The following is a 23,130-nucleotide window of genomic DNA, read 5'->3' on the forward strand; positions in this document are numbered from 1 at the left end:
AAAAAAATTAATATCTGGATAAACTGTACTTCTGAAGCTGAAATCATATGGATACTTGAACAATATTCTTTTTCACAGAAGAAAAGCTGAAGAGGTTTATTAGAGCTTGAAGCCAGTTATGAAAAGACAGAAAATATTAGACTTGCATTCCTGTTTGATTGCTTCCTCTCGCCAGCAGGTCTGCTCTTCCCTGGCATTGCAGTAATGACTTGCAGCTAATTCCATCACAGTCATTGCATAGTTTCTTGGCTGTTCTGTGCTTCAGTCTCTCTCTTAAACACCTGTGTTAGGGGGCTGAAAGACTGTCACAAGACTGAGGGCAAGATATACAGCACTGCTGGCAGGGAAGTCTAGACATTCTTTTTAAGCCTATTAATGCTTTACAAGAAAGTCGGAGTAAAGTGACGATGTCCAGCCACTGCAGCCAGCCCAGCTGAGCAGTTACATTTGATACAACCCTGTGTCCCTAATGGGACTGTGATGCCTGATCAAACTGAACTCTGTCTGAGGGAGCTGAACCTGGTGGACTGTGAGACCCAGGAGATCTCTCTCCCTGCGGCAAAGCTCAGGTTGCTCTTTTCATCCCAGATCCCAGCTCCAGCCAGTCCTGAACCTGACCTCTATCCTCAGGAAGGAAAAACTCCTTTCACAGCTCTTCTGTTTCCCACTTGCCTGCTGCTCTGACCTGAAGCTCTCCAGCTGCTCACACACACACATGCACACCCTGTGGGTGGTTGCAGCAGCCCTCGCCTGTGCCTCCACCCCAAGGTGCTCATGTCCTGCCCCACGTCAGGGTCCCTGGCACCCTGCACCTGCCTCTGCCCTGAATGGGCCATGCTCATCCAATACTGAGTTAGAAGTAGGACTTAATAAAAATTAGAACAGGCTGTAGCCATCAAATGTAAGGTTCTGCCAAATAAATTGCTCAGCTGCTTACATGGGAGTGCACCCTTTGATCTTTCTTCCTCATACTTTTCCTATACTTGTTCCTTCCTGATCTGATCCTCTCCCTTTATCATCCTACCTTCTCTCCCCTAAGCATTCCATAGATATTGCATGATCCTAAATGTCACATCTGCTCCAGCCCACAATTTTCTTTGCCCTGCATCTCACCAAGGAACAGATGCTGCTTTAAAAGGAACTGGCTTAGTGTGACAGGCAGAGAGTTTCTCTGGTGGGTCTCACACCAGGGACAATGGTGTAGTCATTTCTTGCTGTACAAATATTTGGTGTTTTCTGTTCTTCACTGATCTGATGGCTTGGGTTCCCCCACCTGGCAAAATGGGACTGCAACCTGTTGGTGTTTGGGAAGGAAAGTATGTAAGTTCCCAAACCATAACCATTTACAGGGTGATGTATTTTCAGCATTATTTGCATTACCATTTTCAAATATGATTTTGGGTGGCATGAAGAGGAAAGATAGAACTGAAGCTAGGAAGGCAGTGCTAGGCAAAAGTGCTGTGCATATGCAATAGCCTGGGAAGTATACATGTTTTCTTGGCTGTCTGGTTTTGAACAGATTGGTGGTATGCTGTTGACTTTTATTTTTTACTGCACTGTAAATCTGCTAAACTTCTATGTTTTGCTGAAGTTTAAGCACCTCTGAATTTGCACAATTTGAAATGGAATTTGCAATGCAAGGGAGGGGGGATGTTGCATACATAAAAGACAGAATTTTATTTATAGAGACTCATAATAATGCACTGTAGGTTACTGAAGTATGCAGGATGAACAACCGTTATAATAATAACATCATAAATTTCTAAATTGCTGTTAGGGAATAAGGCTTGGGAAGGCTGGTAGCTAAAGTACAAGCATTTTCCTGTAATTGTTCTATAGGCAATGTAAGTCAGAGTCTTTTCTTCTTTTTTTTTTCGTATATTTTTTCCTCAGTGAGCAATGCTAGTTCCTTTGAGCCAGTTTTTCTTGCCTGTAACATTCCTGTTGCATGTGCAGAAAACTTTGAAAAATACTTTATGTCTATCTGTGTGGGTACACATACATGCAGTTTTATCTGCTGTTATTTGGAAAAGCCTAAGAAACCTTTTTTGTTTTGAGAAAATTGAATATGAGATTTGAAATACATGCAGCTTGTACCGTCACAGCACAAGGCTTCCCTGTTTATAAAATGGGATTGTCAGAACTCGTGAAAAATTTGTGTTTCTGCCTTGTTGCTGTGAATCATTTAAATTGAATCAAAGAAATCATGGATTTTTTTCAAGTATCTGGTGGATAAGAACTACTGGCAATAACGATCTCAGCAGTTTGTAAGCCTCTCACTCATGTACCTACCCTGCACACACACCTTAAACATACACCTCGTGGCTCCTTCCTTTCTCCTTTTCCTCCTCTTTCCCTAGATCACTTTCTTTTGTCCCTTTTGTGTACAGTGGGAGATATTTTCTCTTCCAGGCTGTCTTTCCAGAAGGCGAAGCCTCAGAGGGTGACATGTTCTGCTCGTGGTGGTGTTTGTTGAGCTGGATGGTGGCGTGGGTGAGCTGATAGTTCTGCAACTGGAAAATATATGCAAGGCCATGATCAGTCCACACAGCCCTCTATGAGCAGCACCAGAAATGGATTTATGAATCACATATTAGTCAATAGCCTCTTAAGCATTAAAGAAGGCACAATCTGCTAGCAGTTTTCAGGGGACTGTACTGAAGGGCATTTTCTTTCATACTGAAGGGTCAACCGAGAAATAGTTTTTTAAATTATGTGGTGTGCCAGGCCTTAAAACTCCATACTGCTGACCTATATGTCAACACACTGGTATTGAGAGTATCCTTGTCAATTGTTTGGTACTAAGACTAGTTTTCTAGATCACCATTTCTTCAAATTTAAAAACTTTTCTAACAGCACAATGCTGACTTTTTCCTTTCCATACTCAGTATGTCTTAAAACAGTATTTGACTTCTGAGATATCCAAAACTGACAGAGAGTTTAAATGCAAGAAAAATGCAGTAAAAGCTACTGCAAATGGTTTTTATGGGCACATATAATTCAAGGGGCTTCTGGCTGCTATAATAGCTTTTTTCAATCAAATCTACAGCTTTTCTATATGTGGTAAACCACTGTGTAATGAAGATAACCTTGACAAAGTATTGGAATAATAAGGCAAGTTCTATCAAGTTTGCATTCCTAAATTATTCAGAGACTGTAAAAATGTACATTGAAATATTTTGTGCTTCAGTAAAAGTGCCCCAGTGCTATTCCTTTTTTTAAATGGATGCAATGGTTTCAAAACCACATTCTCAGGTGATTCTCTAATTTATGCAGGACAAAGGCTTTTTGTCATTGTTTGTCACTGCAGAGTCTCCTGATGACACTTTGGAGGTCAGACTTGGCAGCTTTCCCTGGCACATGAGTGCAGGTGAGCCTGCAGTTCACAACTGGGGCTGTGTGTGTCTGTGCCTTGGAGTGCTGGGTGCCAGCACAGGGACACCTCCTCCAACACTGGGCTCTGCTCTCAGGGATTCCTGACAGCCCCTGGGGCCAGCCTAGACTCCTGCCACCTCCAACAATGTCTTGGTTGTGGCAAATCTCAAACTGTCCACAGATACAGTCCCTGTGGGATGGAAACCAGGAGTCCTACAGTGGCCATAGAGCCAAACTCTGGGTCCTTCAACCTGGCATGGGCAGAGCTGAGTAGTCTTACCACGAGTGGGCAGGATGGACAACTGTAGCACATTTTAAAATTCTGTTAGGGAGAAAGGTCTGGTTTGACAAATCTTTATTTGTATAGTCCCTGAGCAATGCTCCTGTTCTCTAAACTTTCCCTCTTTGCTCCTGCAGCTGATCCATGCCCCCCCATGCAGGGAGGAGACCCAAGCTGGTGGACATGGGGATGGTGGGGCACAAACAAGAACCTGTGTCAGTTGAAGCTCCAGTTGCTGCTTGGGTTAATGTCAAGCCCCAGCAGAGATGTTAGGTAACAGAACAGAGGCCTAGACACCGTTTCTGAAGAGTCTGAAAAGAACCTGTGCCACAGCAATCACTGTGACAAATCAATGTGTTTGTTGTTGTCGTCAGGAGAACTACAATTTCACCCATGGAAAAGAAAAAAAATTAGAGTACTAAATATCTAGAGGATTATAAGAAACTATGACAAAGCAATGAGAACTATGAAAATCCCCATATCTACACTGAAGACTGAAGGTTCATTAGCCAGTAGGTTAGCTAGCCAGATCAGTTAAGATGAAGAAAGAAAGAATGCTACTGGAATGGGAAATTATTTTAAAGTACATAATGATTTCATATATCAGTACACAGGATAAAATGTCCCTTTGCCATAGATAAATATAAGTAGACCTTATTTAAAGCTGCCATTTAATCTCTGTTATTCTACTTCTTAGTTGTGTGTAGGCAAAGGTAATATCTAGTTAAATGAATTAGAGCTTTTGAAAATTAGTTTTATCTTATTGGTGTCTGAAAACACTATTATTATGCTATTATTATGCCTGATACAGTAAGCTGTGGTCCAAGTCCTAGATAATACAGAGAAATATAGGAAGATAGTTCAAATTCCCAAAAGCTTATGCTCTAAGGAAAGTATGAACTGTAATATGCATGCAGGTGTTACTGTGCAACTGCCAGGGTGAATACTGTATTTTTAAACTCAGATGGGAAGAAGTAAAAAACAGTGATTTAGCTGTAAAAACAAGCAGACAAAACAAAGAAGGAAAAAGAGGTGATGCAGGAGAAAAGAATATGAAGAGATTAATGGAGAAAATGTGTTAGGGTTGACATGAGAAAACAGAAGGAATAGCTGGAGGTAGCAGCTAAGCAGAAAGACAAACAGCATTCAGAGTAAATACTATAGAAAACAGCTTTGTCTCCTTATCAATGTTGAAGGTCAAGGTCTAAAATGTTTCTTCAGCTGTTCTTGCCAATATAAGCCTCTGGCTGCTTCTATTCAAAATAAATCCCAGATGCTATTTAAGTGATGGCTGGCATATACATTTCAGAATTCAGGGAATGCTAAGCTTTCTTCAGACATCATCTTCCAAAGTAATTTACCATGCAACTGAGCTTTCAGTGACTCACCTGGTGGGATTATAGTCTTATTCCTCAGTAGTAAATATGGCAGAATGATTAAACAACAACTAGATTAAAGTAGTGTTTATGTTTCCTTATTACATTTCCTACATATACTTAAATTTATTATTCTTATTTTGTTGTTGTGCTTTCCAAGAAGAAAAAATGCTTATAAAAATTCCAAAGACTTATTTTTGGAAGGCAGTGGGCAGTAAAATGTCTGTGTCCAATGAGCCTTCAGCTGGGGGTCTGACAGACATATGGCAGCAAATTGTTTCTGTTAAAGTAAATCTAATCTAAATGCCTCCACTGCAGTGGCTTCTCCTCTGCTAGCAGTGTCAGCATTAGATTGTCTAAAGCAAAATCATATATGCATAAATTAGTTGCCATCTCCGCAATGCCTTTAGGACAGGCAGTCACCACAGACTGAGTGAAGACAGATGGTTGGAGGATCCCTCATCTGACAGGCAGGAAGAAGAACAGATCGTGGCTTGACATTCAGACAGTGTGGCTTGGCCAGCTTTCGTGGGCTGCAGCTATTCAGGGTTGAGCCTTGCAATGGGGTCCCTGCACAGAACCACTGGTTTGTCCTGACATGTGGCCTCTGCCTCATAATGTTCTTCAAGACCTTTCTTTCCTCTGCCCTGCCTAGAGAAAACTCAGAAATAATCTCATCTGCTTTGCATTTTGTTTCCTCCTACTGTGAAAATGAGGAGTGTCTCTTGTTCCTGTTTGACTCTATGGAAATCCTCCATGCAGGTACCCGTGTGTTCAGCCCTTCCCCCACAGGCCACAATATCACTCAGCCAGCACTTTCAGGATCTCCCTCAGATGTCATCAGCAAACCTCAGCTGCGAGCCAGACTGCCTGAAGGCAGCAGGCAAGCCCTGCAGGGACACCAGGGTTGACAAAACTGCAGCAGCAATCCCCATGATTTAGAGATGAGAGCTGAGAGGAAACCTCCAGGTGTACGTACTGCACACAGCTGGGAGCATCTCTGGAGTCTCCTGAATGCAGGCAGAGAATCTCTCTCATGCACAGACTGCTTCAACAAAGCCATTTTTACCATGTTGTCATATTTGCTGTCTCACTGGGATTATAAAATTGTTGCTGTACCAGAAAACTGGGAGCCCTAGAGACAACTATTCTATGCTGACTAATATATAAGAAAACTTCTTTATTCTCCTTTACTCTGTTCTCGCTTCTTTCCAAGCAATTGTGAAAACTTTGCAGCTTCCAAAATTTCAGAGGGATTTTCTGTCTGTAAGTAAAAAGGAAAAAAAAAAAGAAAAAGAATTTTTTTCCTAACAATTACAGAGCTTTTCTAACAGTTTCAGTCCCACAAGCCTGTAAGATGGCAAGGCCATTTTCTCACCTTGACATAGGAGATGAATACTGCTCGCTTTAAAACAGGAGAAAAGCAACCAGCTACTCTGATAAATTCCTGTAAATAAATAAACAGCCTCAGAAATTTAATTTCAAAAAGTCCAACTCTCATAGCTTCATCCTCCTTTAGTTTTGTTCCATTGCTATCCCTCACAGAGCAAAGAAAACAATTTGACTCCACTGACCATAGCTCACTGGCTTCAAGCAAGGTCTAGTATGGCTGTGATTTATGTTCTGGACCCGCAGGTCATAGCACTTTGTGTTCACACTCCTATGGATTTGTTCTTGCCTGCTGAGGTCATGGCCTAACAGCTCCTGCTTTAGAGGTATGTTCTCAGCTATCTGATGTTGGTTGGCCTCTTTCCTTTTCAATTGGTGTGTAGCTTCACCTGGTCTAAAGATGAAAAAAATTCAGCTTATCACCTGCAATGCCATATGTTCCTTCTTCACATATAAGAGTAAGTAAAAAATGGCTGCCCTAATAGAAGAGTGACCTAGAGTATCTTAATTACAGTAAGAATTGGTAGAAAATGCAAAAAGTCTTTCTATTTTTTTCTGTTTGCTGCTTGATTGAGAACTTACAAATCCATTCTGTTCCAGCAAGGTGAGAAATGCTTTTTCCCCCCTTTCTTTTTTTTCATTTTCATAATTTGATTGAGTGATAGAATTTTCTATGTCTTTTCCTTTCATGCATGAACCATCTTCTTTGGTTGTGACTTGCCCTCAAATGCAGGACTTAGGGAATTCCAGAGATCCCTGCAACTGTTTAAAGAGGCACCGAGTATCTCCAGCCACAAAGACAAGTCTTTTGTTCAGTTGGTCTTTGCTGAAGTGTGTGTTCCTACACAGTTTGCCAGTCACTCTGATATCATAATGGATATCACATATGCTAGCTGTCAAAACATCAGAATTTATTATAAGGTATAAAATCAAATCAGGCACATAAATTTTAACTTGTGTATTGTGCCTCTGCCATGTCATTTAAGAAAAGAAGAGAAAATTATGTTCTTAAAAGCATTTTAAAAGGACCCTAGAAAACCTGAGGCTCACCTTAGAAGCCTGATCTAGAAAATGAGCTATCAATTTGCTTGCAGGTGGTCCTGACAGCAGATCTGACAATATGTTTGTTTGGCTGCTGTGATATATGTTAAGCTTCAGTGCATCTCCCTAAAGGTTTAGAACACGAATGATTTCTAAATAAGGGAGGCACATTACACTTTGAATAATTACCCCTGCAGCCTGTGGCCTGCATAGGCAAAGATGCAAAAGAAAAGCAGAGTTTTGAGAAAGAAAAGTCTGGTGAAAAGAGGAACTTTAATCTGGAGTGGCTCTTATGCAGCTGTGGCTTCATAGTCAATAAATATGGCACATTTCCTTGTGCATAGTTATGTGATTAGGTTACTGTAATTTAAAAAATAACATTTTTTAAATTTAAAAGTACATCTAAAATTATATATCAAATACCCTTAAATATGGCTTAAACATGCACTGTGCATTTTTATGGTATTTGTTTAAAAGGCTTGTAGGAATATTTTTCCACCTCTTTTTCTTGGGGATCTTGAAGTTCAATCAGATTATTTTCTCTACCTCTACTGAGGAAAGTAAAACATTTTTTCCTCTCACTGTATTTCAGGAATCTTTCTACCCTTGCTGCCTATTACTAGTATTAACCAGCACTTACATAATGCTTAAAACAAGGAGAAGGAAAGAAATAAGCTTGCCAAAACTACTGAGCAAGACTAGGAGAAGAATTAAGGTTTTCTGACTAATTTTCATACAGTTCACACTAAATCCCACTGCTTCTGGATAGCCTGTCACCTTAACATTCATTGTACAAAGTTGAGAGCTGATAAAATAACTAACATCTCATATTCATTTAGAGAAAGCTCATAAAGCTTTCATCTGCTTTTTTTTTTTTTTTTTTTTTTTTTTTTTTTTTTTTTTTTTTTGAGGCAGTCTTGAAAAGAAGCACAGACATTAATCCAACTAACCCAGATCTGATTATGCCCAAGGAAGGACATTTTTTATCCACTCTTTTTTGCAATGCACCCTAATTCAGCTCAAAACCTCTCAACATAACTGTGCAGTCTCCTCCCTCAGCTACCTTGTAGGTTTCAACAGTTTGTAAAACATTCCAAAGTTGCTTTCAAATTCTTGGAACTCTGAGATATAAGATACAGGCCTCAGGTTTTGTAATTTGTTTTCTGTACAGTAACAAGTGAAACAGTATTTGCTATTTCTGCAATTTCTGTCACTTCTTTATGATTTTAATACTTGGGATAAATTTTTTTCTTCTACAAAACAAACAAGTCTCCTAAAAGCATAGTGGGCAGCTGGCCAGAAATTGCCAAAAATGCTTTCTCAGCAGTGTGAAGCTTCTGAAATGAAAGACAGAGGTGGTACAGTGCCTGAGAAAGGAAGGGAGGGTTGACATGATGGCTCCTGCAGAAATAGATAAGATGGATATAAATGAGTGGAGGAATGCAATGTGTAGCTATAAATTTACAGAAAGGCAGACTAAGCCACAGAGATACAGGGCCAGAGGAGAAATTTTCATTCTGGATGCCACAGGCTGAGGTGGACACACCTAAGTTGGGCACATCTAAGATGGAAAAGACTAGGAAGTAAAACCTGTATTTGTGCTGTAAAAGTATTTGTGGTGTTCAACACACAAACCTGGAAAAGGGTGTGAATGAAACAAACCATAGAGGGAGAATAGAAGCTAACAAAAAACCCCCTAGAGATTGTGCTCATATGACCAAGATTTACAGAATACAATAATTGAATATGTCTTTTAAAGCCTCAGTGCTGCATCACTGGTTTCAACGGGATGGCAAAACTTTTATTCATTAAAGACTGAAGAATTTTCAACTCTTGCTTTTGATTAATAGCACAATCATCAACTAAGCAGGGGTGTCATGCTAGGTTACAGCCTGTATAAATTATTTGTGAACAGAAGCAAGTAATATATTCTTACACCTGAGCTAGTCACTATTAGGATTTGTGAAATTTAGTTCCCCAGTTTATATCATCTCACCAAGTCACACACGAAGAGAAATTAGAAACAGAAAGTCAGGCTATCATCATCCAGGCATTTGTCTTTTGAAAACATACACAATAATGCTTGTAATGGGGTTTGCAGTACTTTAACATTTAAAAGACTCACGTACAGACTGGAAATGTTCTGTAAATAAAGGGAACATGCAGAAAAATCTAATTTACTGCCTCAGGACATCTTTATTTTTCTCCCACTTTTATAGTACTCATTGGCTTGTGTGGAAAAGGTTTTTGGTTCACTGTTGCATTGAAAAGTTTTTGTGCCCAATTTTGTCATTCTCATTTAAACTTGCAATATGGGAACAATAGCAAAATTCATATTATTCTTAAAAACACATTCCCTCCTTTCTTTTGGTAATAAAACACTTCATTGAATGTAGATTTTCTGGTCTGGATAATCTATGCTTTCTCATCTCAGTAGTTCAGTTTTTCAATGGAAAAGAATAACAGTTAATTTTTTTTATGTTAACTCTATATAATGAACATGAAATGAGTCAAAGAATGAGTGGGAACTAATCAGGCTTATACCTCAGAATAATCCTGGTTGAGAAAAGGCTTCTTCATTAATTATACCTGGTCTTGCTACCATGAAGTTTTAATGAAAAGAAAAAGGTGACTAAAACTATGAAGGGTTTTGATTAATTCTCAGTCTGTTATTTCCATCCGATCTATGCTTCTGGCCTTAATAGGGACACCACTGATGATCTGAAAGCACACATAAGGCTGTGCCTACATTAGCAATTGGGTAGCTCAGCAGGAGCATATCACTGGATCAAAGCAGTTGCTGCAGGAGCCCCAGCATTAAATGCAATTTGCACCTTTTACTTTAGGTTACATTCAGCCTGGCCTGCAGAATTGTGTGCCCCAACCATGTGGTTTGGAAATGTCCTGAGCCCACATCACTGGTTAAGGCCCATTAGGGTTTGTAGTGCATTAAACCTGCACCTGAATCAGGGTTTCCTGCCCAATTTAATCTGAAAGAAATCGAGTTCACTTGAGCCTGAATTGCTCTGCAAAATGGTCCAAAATGCTAATACAGACAGAGCCTGTGCCAACCAACAATATGTGTACTTTTTTCCCCTATCTTTCTGCAAATATCATGTTGACTGGAAAACTTCACAAGTTTCTAATTTGAATTTACAAAACCAAAGATATTTCAAATTATGTTATTTTCTGAATACAACTTGAGATAGCACAATTATGCATAGATATTCTATGCATAAATTGCAGGCCAAAATCATATTGCCTCCATATCATAACTAAAGGGTGGATTTGTTTAGTACAAAACACATAGTCAAGGGGTTGGTATTAACAATCAGTGCAATAGAGCTCCAAAAATTCACTTTAAATGCACATAGAGAAAGCTATTTATGGAGTGGCTGACAGAATTTCGAATGCAGTGCAAGATTGTATATTGTCACTTTCATGGAAGTTATTTGCTTCTTGATATTATAGCAACCTGAATATTTTCCTTACTGTGCTTACATTTTTTTTCTTCAAATAATGGATATTGTCTTGCATCTCTATAAAGATTTTAAGTAATGACCACTTTTATTTGTATGCCTAGATCTACCAATATATTCCTAAATTCTCCAGCTCTTGAATCATCCATGTCAAACTTTCAATATTGTATATGCTTATGCTTTTAAAAGTGTCTTTCTTCACTGAAGTCTGAGGTACTTAATTTTACAAAAACAGTTATTTGATAGGTAACAAAAAAGCCTTTTTTTAATGTGATAAAGACTTAGATACACTGCAAGGAGCCCCATAAGTTGTCATTTAAATAAACGGGCATTGCAAGTAGTTGGCATTTCACAGAATTGAGGCAATTCTATTGGAGAATGCTTCCTTTAGTAGTTTGTAGCATTCCTAGTTTCACACTATGAAGTCTACTTTCTGGGCATATTTAAACCAAACACATGTAAGAATCTGCAGGTGTCCCTTATTTCTTAGTTAAGCTCTTTCTTTACACTCTGTTTGTCATATTAGCATTGCATTAAAGTGTTTATTAAAAAAAAAAAAAAAAAAAAAAAAAAAAAAAAAAACCAAACCAAACCAACAAACAAAAAAAGCAACAAAACCCCCCAATTATAATCTAATGGCCAGATAGATTACCTCTGAGATGAAAACTGTTTACCAGACAAAAATGTAGTTCACTTCTGTTAAGATGTGCAGTATATTCAAAACAATTAAGAAACACCCTCTCAGTTTAGGGTATAGAAAACATCCATATTACCTGTAAAATTGAGCTGTTGAACTGGGACAAAAAAATGCATGTGCCCAGCAAGGACTGTTTCTAATAGAGAAAAATCATCCTTTCAAATCAACAGACACTCCTGCAGGCTTTCATTCTAGACTATAGCTTTTCCCATATGCTCTCAACTGTAACCAATAAATCTAAACACATATTTACTCTGCATGCTCCACCACGCTGATTTTAGGAGAATACAGGAGTTCTAACAAGTGTATGAATAGGCAATAAACCAGGACCCTTTTGAAAACAAATCACTCTTCCTTTTCTTAAAAATTACTACATGCTGTCAAGATAGATGAAGAAATAGGGGATCAATATAAGGTATTAATCTCTTCAGAATTACAATTATACATAGTCCTTTAAGCACATGCCTAGAGCTAGTGAATTATTGCATTTGAAGTCAAACTGCAGATTAAACTTGGAGCATGCAGAGGGAGGCAGACAAAGAGAGGGAGAGAGATGAATCTATATAAGGGGGAGGGGAGGAACATTTTGATTTGACACATTAGAATCTTTATGTTACTGTTCTGCCAGTAAAGAGCCTCTCTGGAGGTGTATGAAAGATTTTGCGCTTAAAACTAAACTAGAAAAATAATCTTCTTTGCTGTGTAGATTAATGTTAGGAAATTTTCCTTTGCTTGTCTCGGGCAGTTCTGATTCTCTCTGCATACATTTAAGATTTCTTTTGATTTTTCGTATCTTTCCCAGTTTTGGGTTCCTGAAATGTGCTAGTCACTCTGTGAGGGAGGAAAACAGGCACAGATTTGTAGCTCGGTTTTTTTTGGGGTTTTTTTCTCTAATTGAAGCACCTTCCACACTTGTCACAACCATAGATAGAAGGAACAGAGAGGAAAATGAGACTTTGTGTGTCAAGCAGGCACATGAAAATGAAATAAATCAAGGTTGCAAAGAAGACACATCTGAGAACAAACTATTTAAGACTTGGTTTCTCATGACTGTATTTCTATCCATCCCCAGACTCACCTTCTTCTCCCAAACTGTATAACTACTTATCATTATCTTGGAGACATTTTAATTATACAACATGCCAAGTCTTGTGTCTTTTCCTGTCATAATTTGCACTTTCATAGTCCCATGTTTAAACATCCCTGCTTTCACTGGGCACTGGTTCCTGCCTTAAAATATTTTTTGATTATCCTTTGGTAATATTTCTATTGCTTTAGGAATCAAATTTAAAATTAATCTTCCTTCCACTTCCCACTTGTTTCCCAGTTGTGGTTGCACTGGTGATGGCAAGTGCTGAATGTCCTTCAGTTAGACAGTAAAAAAAGCAAAAAAAGATTAACCACTCTCTTAGCTCTCTGAAGTGTTTTGACTTTGCCCCTCATTGTTCTACAATTTGAACATATGAATCTGAGGAACCAGAAGAGAAGCTGAAAAAATGTAGATGGCAGAAACTATTTTTAGATCAAGAAATAACAGTCTGTTTGCAAAACTAGTAGCCACATTTAAGAATGTAAAACCCAGCCACTGGCTGATTTACTAGTTTAAAGACAAGTGCAAGCCAACACAATATTAAATCACTTTCATCCCTTTGCTTCCCTTTTCCTAGAGTTAGTCATTATATTTCTGTACGAGCATTAGTTTCTTGTTTTTGTAAAATGCAAGTCAGAGTCTCTTTAAATTCTCAGCCTTGATGACTTGCAGCAGCAATGAGTTCCACAGTCTACTGAAAACACTCTGAACAGATATTTCTACTAATCCATTTATAATATACCATCTCTCATTTTCTTTGCATTTGCATTCTTTCTCCCTGAAGCAGTAGGAAAATTATTTAATACTGTTCGAACTATAAGAAGAATCTAAATTTTTTTTCCCAGGTGAATACTTTCTGTGCTTCAAATGTATTGCACCTAATGACAGCTTCTGTGAGCTAATTGTCTGGTCTCCTTGAAGATCCTTGCAGTCCACTCTGCACTTCCATAACCTAAATAATTTCTTCAGCCTGCTTACTTTGCTATTTGAAAGCAGAAAATCTTGGTCTCAGGTGTGATTTTGAGGCACTCTGTCTTTTCCCCCAGCAGAAACTGACAGTTTAATTCTAGTCTTTCTTTTCTCTTAGAGAGTTTTCATCCACAGTAATACTTTTGTTCACAAATACTTGTTTTCCTTACTAATTTCCTGTGCAGGACCTTGCCAGAGGACTGAATAAACTGCCTGCTGTCTATTGCTTTGGAACTGAATTTCAGCATTATCAGTGAGACTCTTCAGAAAACTCAGCAGGCTAGGCTTTATCACATCCTGGTCTTTCAGGTGTATACTGTTTTACTTTCCTGATATAGATGTAATATTTATTCATCTGTAACTTTTTGGATCACTTTTGTAGCCTTTTTAATTAGAGACATAAAATTTGCCATCCTCTGAGTTACTGATATAGTAGGCATTTTTAATTAAAGCCTGTGCAGTTTGTTAGCTGCTCTGCCCTGTCACAATTTAGAATTATGTGATGTCTATCCTTTAGGCCTGTTGACTTGAAGCTTTTGGATTATCAGTTTCTTTCAGCATCTTTCCTTATGGTAGCTCAGTCATCACAGCTCATCATCCCCATTGACAGGCAAAGCAAGCTGTTAGATCCACTCGTTCTCTGCAGCAGGGACTGGTGCAAAGAAACACCTCTTGGTGGTATCTGCATCCTCTTTATTTACTCTTTCTATCAGAAGGACCCATGCTCAATCCAATCAGCTGCTGTGAATTTGAAGTTTCACACATGTCCGTGCACTGAAATCAGACCTAGAATGTCCATTCACCTCGTGCCTTGTCTTTAGTGCTGCCCACACAAGGTGTAGGGTGATCAGAACATTCCCCTCTTAATCTCTTGGGTCTGAAAGTTTGCAACCTCAAAGTAAGGGCTTCTCCCATGGTATTTCCTTGCTCCTCCCAGATGAAATTCAAAATTAACCATGACGCATGAATTTCCACAATCTCTGATGCATTCTTTGAGAAAAACAATACATATTTAGCCATATTCTGATTGCACTCATATGTTCTATTATAGACATAATAGAAAAATGCAGCATAAAGTTTGTTTTAAATATATATCAGAGAAAGATAAAGAAAATTGGTAATTCTATGCATGACAAAAATGTTACTCTTTGTTGAATTAAAATTCTGCCACCCATAAAATAATTATTCTTTTTTCATGGGAGAAAGACAGAATTTTCTAGTTACATTAATGTAACTTAATAACTTTCCCAAGGGGAACAGAGCTCTCAAAAGATTAAAAAAAATCCCACTCCAGGGTTTTAACTTTCAGATCCCAAATACAGAATCTGATTGCTAATTTCATGACCAAGACTTCCTCTTAAACTTCTCCCAGAGTCACGAAGAATTGGTCTACTCTTAATATTTACAGCAAAGTAAAAGGCCTGTTAGTACATTGTCTAATAATGTGCAGCAGAAACTCTTGATGGAATGTCACCATCTGTGTCTGTGCCTAAAATGGAGCTTACTTTTGAAGATATGATTTAAATTATTCTTTACCAATTAAAGTACCAGAGTGCCAAAGTGATGACAAGATTTTTCCTGTCTACTTCTTAAAATTATGAGTCTTTTTTAATTCTTTTTCCCATCCTCTAGAAGTTCATGGGAAGTAAATTTTCAAAGTAGTGACATTAATGGGACTCATGCAGTTAAATCCCTATGCATCACTTTGAAAATTTACTTGCTAGTGTACTAATAAAAATTTAGGTCCTTGAATATTTATGATCCTCTATGGGATATCATAAATGTAGCTCTTATTTAAATAAATAGGTGGAAAATCTGCCATGTGTGCATAGCTTGCTGGCATTCACATAATTGCAATCAAACTGCATTGTCCAAGAGTGTCAGATTAATTTCCATTGTTCCATTTGTTGTTTGACCCTATCCCCCTTGATAATTGCAGATTTTCATCTGGATTCCATTTCCAGAGTTTAATCTCTCACTTAGAAGGACATTGAGATAAAGACCAAGAGCACAGGGAAGGAAAGCATTTTAATTGGAAAAGTGTAATTGAGGTGCTGAAAGCTGCTGATTTTCTGGGAGCTGAACAGCTGATGTCTTCTTTGGGTGGCCTTGGAAATTTCCATCAGCTCCTGGCTGGCAAGGGACCTCCTGAATGGCTGCTGAAGGTGGGAAGGGAGGGACAGGGATGAGTGGTGTAAGATTGTAATGGAAGATTGATTTAATCCTAAAATTTGGCACAGACAGCTACAAAGCTGTGATTACTTCTGGGCCTACTCAATGCCCATAGCTCTAGATGGGCCCTAATAAATATCCAGAAACAGCTTCTGCAGCAGGACTGCTACAGTGTCTTTCTGGTGCTGGGTATTAATCATACGTTATGAGAAGAAAAAAAATCAGATTCGCTCTGACACAATTTATCTACATGATTTAGCCCCTTATACACCCCACATCTTTGCAAGCCTGGGTCTCTTGCCTTGAGGTACTTGTCTGGTGGGACAGGAGTCCTGTCCCATCATAGATGAGAGAGGATAGTGCCCAAAGGGCTGTATCTGGGGATAATATCCTGAACCAAAGCACTCCTTCACAGGAAATTGTGACTCTGCCTCAGGTGCCTGCTATATCTTCTGTTCAATACTCCAAGCACAGTGAGAGGATTGTCTTTTTAGCTAAACTATCTCCTGCTGCCCTAGAAATCACAAGTCAGGGTATTTCTACATCCATGTCATCGTGTAGGCTCTTAAAAGTTGCCATGTCTTCTTGTTGACCTAATTAGTTATTTATTGCTTTTGTGTCTGCAACACTTCTAAAGCAATATAGTCCTTGGAGAATAAAATGTTTTTATAAAATGTTACCAGCTGAATAGTGGCACCAAAATAGAGCAATGACAGAGCATTTGTTCATCTAAGGATTCAGCGGAGGAGGAACCACGAGCAGAGCAAGCTATGGCAGCCTGACAGCTTGAATTGTCATACCAGCAGAGCTTAAGTCTTCATCATTTTTATCCTTTGAGAACATAATTGGATCTACCTATTAAAATGATATCTAACAAAATCAAACTTTTCATACTAATTATATAAAAGAATGAAGAAATAGCATATGACTAAGGAACATTGATTTCTGTCTTGTTACTCAATTACTTATCCACCCAGAAAACTGTCATTTTAACAATGCTTAAATGCATTTCTACTGATACAGAAAGGACCTCACAGGGACAGAAGCAAGTTTAATAAAGGGGGGAAGACAAGAGTGAGAAAGAGAATCTGGGGAGCACAGCTGGAAAGTTCTCTCTTAAAATATTAAGCTAACAGCTACCCTTTTTCTTTTCTTTTTTTTTCCCAGTTACCAGAGTGTTGTCTCTTTTCTAAAAGAGCCCCAAATCAAAACCACAACCCATGACCCATTCATTAGTGTTCATCCAATTTATACAACTCTATCATAGACTACTTCTTGTTCTTTTAAAGACTAGATTTCTCTCTCAAGATATGCAGGTGTGTATGCATATTTGATTCATCCAAATTTTGAGGTGTTTCTTTTGTAAAAACACATCATAATTCAGATATCTTGTACTGCTTCAAGATTGTTGAATTTTGCACTTTGAAAATATAATAGTTCTTGTAATCAATTCCTGTTATTCCTTTGGGGACCTGAAAATCAATTAATCTGACTTCATGCTTATCTTTAAAGGTCCAACCTCTATCTCTTATAGGTTAGCTAAAATGGAGCAAGTGTTTTGTATATGTGTGCATGTGAAGGAAAAAAAGAAAGATGGAAAGGAAAAACTATAGGGTATGTTGTAGTTCCTATTTCCTTATAATGAAGCAAAAATGGCAAAAATAGGAGCATTGTTGCTATGCATCTCATGGTCCTTGCTCATGTCCCCATGGTAACTAGCAGAAGTAATTTACATTCTGCAGAAGCATCAGGGAGATGCATGTGTGCAGCAGTTCAGAGGGGTGCATGGTCCAAAGGACATGGTAAATATGGCCAGCTTTGCAAAAAAAATTAAAAGGCCACCTGCAAGAAGTTAACAGAAGTCCTATTAATATGTAAAACTTGCCAAAACAAATTTTTATTTTAAGGATAGTTTGAACATTCAGTAAGGGGAAAAGCTCTGAATGTTTGTGGTGGTCTAACATGCAGTTCATGATGCAGGCTCTCAAATGTTATCAGAAAGTAAAACTCTTCTGAAAGTGGAGATGCAGATTTGTTTCAACTTTACATTTAGTCCTCATTTTACTGCATTAAAAAGTTTAATTAATGTTTTCTTTCTTCATGCCTATTTTCCTCCTCCCAAAAATGTCCTTCCCTCTGTTATGGATTTTCAAGATTTAGAAATATTTTTTAATCTATATTATGTATAATTATAATTTATTATAAATATTATATGCACTTTAAGTATATAAGGAATAATTATGATATCTTTATAGAAGTATAATTATATATCAGTATAAATATTATATCAGTATAAATATTTATTATCACTATAAATATTATATACTTATGAATATATTCATTTAGAAAATGTCTGTTTTCATAGGAAATGTCACTAATAACTTTTATCTATATGTATGTTGGGCTTGCACTATAAAGTTTTCAGAGCAGGAGTGCTACTAAAGTGGATTCTCTAAGAAGTTGCCAGAAACTTCCCCTCTGTCCACAAAGCCAGCCAGCTCCAAGACAGAGCTGATGCTGGCCGAGTCCAAGCCCATCAGTAATGGTGGGAGCAACTCTGGGTTAATGTATTAAAAAAGGGTGAAAAAACCCTGCTCAGCTGCAGCAGGACAGAAGAGGATATGTGAGAGCAACAGCCCTGAGCCCCCCAGGCCAGTGCAGAAGGAGGAGCAGGAGTTGCTCAGGCACGAGAGCTGAGATTCCCTTGCAGACCCCGGCACAGACCTTGGTGAGGCAGCTCTGCCCTGCTGCCCAGGGGGGAGCAGAGATCCACCAGGAGCAGGTGGGAGCCTGAAGGATGCTGTGACTCCATGCTGGAGCAAGTCTGCTGGCAGGACTTGTGACCCTGCAGGGGACCCACTCTGGAGTGATTTATTCTTAAAGGACTGCACCCTATGGGAGGGACCCAGGCTGGAAAAGTTTATGAGGAACTGCAGCCCGTGGGAAGGAATCATGTTGGAGAGGCTGGTGGAGGACTCTCTCCTGTGGGGGGAGCCCCATGCTGGAGCAGAGGAAGAGTATGAAGAGTCCTTCCTCTGAGGAGTAAGGAGCAGCAGAGACCATGTGCGATGAACTGACCACAGCCCGCATTTCCCTTTGCTTGCATGCTGAGGGGAAAGAGCTGGAGAATTCAGGAATGAAGTTGAGTCCAGGGAGAAGAGAATAGCATGGAGTAGATGGTTTTAAGATTTTATTTTATTTTATTTTATTTTATTCTTACAAGCTTACTCTGATTTGATTGGTAATAAATTACATTAATTTCCCTGAGTCAAACCTATTTTGCCTGTGATGGTAACTGGAAAGTGATCTCTCCTTGTCCATGTCTCAAACCACAAGTCGTTCAGCATATTTTCTCTCCTATGTCCAGCTGCAGAAAAGAGTGAGAGAGCAGTTTTGTTCAATCCACCACAATATGCAATGATATCTCCTAAGAGTCCTATTTGGAAAAAAAAATCAGATTAAATGCAAGGGAAATAAAGTAACAAAAAAGTACTAAGAAGAAAATAGCAATTCTACATGTTGAGGAATTCTGACCTACATCCACATGCTTTGTATGCAGTAGCTTAGATGAGTGCTGAGAAAAGGCTGAATGTTTTATATTTCTTCTATTTTTTTTCAATCTACTTTCTTCTCTCTTGACTATTCTCAATGCTGAAATTCCAATTTCTTTTCTTTTTGAGGTCTTGAGGTCTAACTTCCTATTAGCCTTTAATGATGTTTCTCTCAGAAAATCCCACAAGACTCACTCTCTCCTAGTTTTTAAAAGCCAGATTTTTGAATCTAGCATGCTGCAGAGTACTTCACTCAATTGCAGACTATCTGTTAACATTAAATCATTGTTTTTAAGCGAGTGTGTATGTGCCTTACACGCAGAGCTGGGATTTACTCTGTTTCTGCCCTGGAATGACACTGTGAGGGTACAAGGCAGTGTGAGGTTTTCTCTAGAGTGAGAAAGTGGCCTTTTGCCTCCAGCAAATGGCCCCAAGAATGGTGACTACCTGGTGATTCACCAAGGCAATCATGAGGATTATCATTATGGAAAACCTTCTCCATGAAAGAAGCTCAGATGAGATGGGACAAAGCTGATGCTGCAATGCTTTAGCACAAGGAACTAACCTATACGCTCACAGCCCACAAATACTGTATATTTGCCTCATAAAGCCTGAGGTCACGTGCACCTAAGTCAAAAGATATCATTATATGACAAATACAGCAAACACAGCAGTTCTTTTCAATATAGTAATATTTGAACATCAGAAATATTCATATAATAGGGATTAAGAAAGAGAGAAATAATTTTTGTAGTCTTTCTCTGGATTAGCCATGCACTAGAACGCTGAGCTACCTAAGTTCTGCAAAGCAAACTTATAATTCAGGCCCACTTCCCTGGCTTTAAGTTTGCTAGAAAAACCAAGTTCATTGAACTATACATAGAAACTTTGCAGAACTGGGCTGAATTCTGAGCTGCTTCCTTGCAGAGTTTGGAGCTTTGATTTTCGCATTTGCCTATCCAGTTTCACACCTGAGTTCATACTCAGTGTGATCAAATCAACTTAGGCTGATATATTTAGACTTTACCTGTGTGAAGTTTTCTCTGTGAACTAGAGTGAAGCACATTGCTCTGTAGAGTCATGCAGACTATTTGCACGTCAATAACATCACAAAAGCAATGTATCTGATTTATCACCTTGCATTTCTGATTTTGCATGTGTTGGTGCGAAGAAAGAAAATAATGCTTTTTTTTTTTGATGGATCAAACCTTCCCATATTATTACAAAAAATCATTTAAATATTGTATAATACTTTCAATAAAAACATGTATTTCTGCCTCCCGTGCTTTACTGACAGCTCACGCATTCTTGATACTTACTTGAGGTGGGCTAAAAACCACTGTGAGGTGATAGAAATGATCATGGGCTAGAAAATAAGGGTTCCAGTACCATATATGTCTCAGAGTGTGTCCTTGGACAAGAGAATATGTAGATAATGCACAGACGCTGTGAGATTTCATTACCTAATGTTTGCACAGCACTTTGAACTAACGAAGCATTACAGTGCAAAGCATTACTTTCAGCCACGGCACTTCAAGGATGCACAAAGGATCAAATATCCTTTTCAGTTACACATTGAAGAGGACATCTGGTTTTATTTTGAAGTTCTAACATCCTTTGGCTTTTCATGTCACTTCAAGGTTGCTTCTTACCTCTTATTGACTACTTACTTCAAATTCCTTTTTCTGCGTCCTCGCCTTTGTTATAAAAATTGATTCAAGGTTTGCGTGCAGCTGCTTAACTGGATGCTTGGAGGAAGGAATAATTCATCCTTAAAGGGAATGTTCCTTATTTCAAGAATCTTTTACACTGAAGGATATCCTAGTCCAGTCTTCAGTTTCTATTGTTAGACTGGCATAGGCTTGGCTAGCATTATCTTGAGTCTACTATGTCATAGTGCAGAAAAATTAAAAGGATTTGTATCTTAGGTAACTTACAGTGATAGTAGGCAGTTTTGCATGATTTACCGCATGTAATGAGAAAATAAATGTTTGCTTTTAAAAGGAACCTGCAAATATGAGTCATATTCCATTAGTTTTAAAAGTCTGTGTTTTAATAATTTGATATTTTTTTCTTTTTGAAAGCAATTTGAAAAATTTATGAGAGGCAGAGAGTTTTTTATTTCCCAAATGATCCTCTGCTCTCATCAAAGAGTGTGTTCTAGCAACTAATTTCTGCAAGATGAAAGGATAAAGTTTCACTATATTGTACAGAAGAAATGTAATGAAATTTACTTGCTGCAATAATGAGATTTGACTTTGTTGTTTTTATTTATTTCTATTTACTCAAGGTTTGCTATGTAGAGGCTAAAAAATTTAAATACTGTGGGACAGTTTTGTTTCCTGATAGTTCAGGGATGTTTGTAGGGTATTTTCAGGGACCTAAATCATGCTTAAAACAAATTTCACCAGTAGCATAAGGTCAGTGAGATCATAAACTTTTTTACAAATTGGTCATGAACAATTTGACACAGTTATGAACAGTTTAAGGAGATTTTCAAATATTCAACTTAATTATTCATTTCATCTCAGTTCCAAGCCTGAATTTTCAACAATCATTTCTCCATTTTCTGTCTTTTTTTGCCCTCCTCTCTTTTTCTCTGTATCATTTCATGAGGAAAAATTACTTGCTGCTACTACTATGCTACTGGTGTCCTGGCATAACTTCAAGAAATTATGAGGACAAGTGACACAACTCAGCACCAAAAGGAAGGAGATACAGACTCCCACAGCTGAAAAGACTGAGGATTCAGTTCCAGGATCTCTGGAAGCACAATGGTCTGGAACAGAATTCAGGACAGAAGATGCCAGGAAAGTCTTCTGGATGTACAGAGGCTGAAGGGCTGAAATTAAACAGGCAAAATCAGATATCCAAGACAATAAAATCAGCAAAAGTTAAAAAAAAAAAAGAAAGAAAAAAAAAGTTATTTTATACCTTTTTAAGCAAGGAGATGTGAGCATAAAGAGCACCAGGAGACACACACACCACTGAACACAGCGTGGACAGATGAGAGGCAACTCAGCTGAAGTGTACTCCAGTGATTTGTCTTTTTCTGGAGTGTTGGCAGCAGGCACATTTTAAGCACACCAGGTTCAGTTATAGAGAACATCCTTTAGGGAAAATGGCTGCTGTAAGAAAGCCAGCCTGGAATTAAAGAAGTTTGTTCTGTAAAAAAAAAAGAAAACCCACTTGTGGCAAGCAGGTAAATTTGGTCCATTGTACAAAACCAACTAAATTTGTATTTATCCTGTCCCACTGATACATTTGATAACAGCATTTAAGAACGAAATCTCTGCAACTTTTTGCAAAATGCATTCTTTTAGCTTCTAGGAAACATTTCTTACCTTTGCTGTGGCACACTAATTATTCCAGTAGAAAGCAGTGCCATGACTTTGGGAGATACACAGCAGAACAGCTACGCCTCCTGAGAATGCTAAAGATGTATTTTAAAAGTTTCTGCTGAGATTGGAGTTGGACATTAGCAGAAAATTTTTGCCACTGGGCTGTTTTGATAATTCCTAAAACAACAGCTGGTTCTACATCTTTAAATGTTATTTTTATTTTGGTAAGCTTAGTCTGCTCCAGCACTTTTTACTGCAGAACATGGAGCTCACGCTTGTCACTTATGCTGTGCGTGGCAGAACTGATTTGGCAGTGTAATAACTACAGACCATACTTGTTCCCATTTCATAGGAGGTGTGACTATGACAC

At 38.3% G+C, this 23,130-nt stretch overlaps 1 long non-coding RNA gene across 3 annotated transcripts in view; it reads right to left on the reverse strand.

The window, feature by feature from the left end:
- Positions 1–19,055: 19,055 nt before the first annotated feature.
- LOC135293346 (uncharacterized) overlaps positions 19,056–23,130 on the reverse strand; it is a 50,017-nt gene continuing 45,942 nt past the window's right edge. Inside the window, exons 2-4 of one of the 3 annotated variants that reach the window (XR_010355429.1) lie at positions 22,354–22,584; positions 19,985–22,261; positions 19,056–19,304 (exon numbers count right to left, since the gene is read on the reverse strand). This is a non-coding gene — a long non-coding RNA (uncharacterized LOC135293346). Of the gene's footprint in view, positions 22,262–22,353; positions 22,585–23,130 lie in introns of all 3 variants that reach the window. The other 2 variants (XR_010355428.1, XR_010355427.1) reach the window with 2 other exon arrangements.

The sequence above is a fragment of the Passer domesticus genome, chromosome 2, assembly GCF_036417665.1.
Source record: "Passer domesticus isolate bPasDom1 chromosome 2, bPasDom1.hap1, whole genome shotgun sequence".
Classification (NCBI taxonomy): domain Eukaryota; kingdom Metazoa; phylum Chordata; class Aves; order Passeriformes; family Passeridae; genus Passer; species Passer domesticus.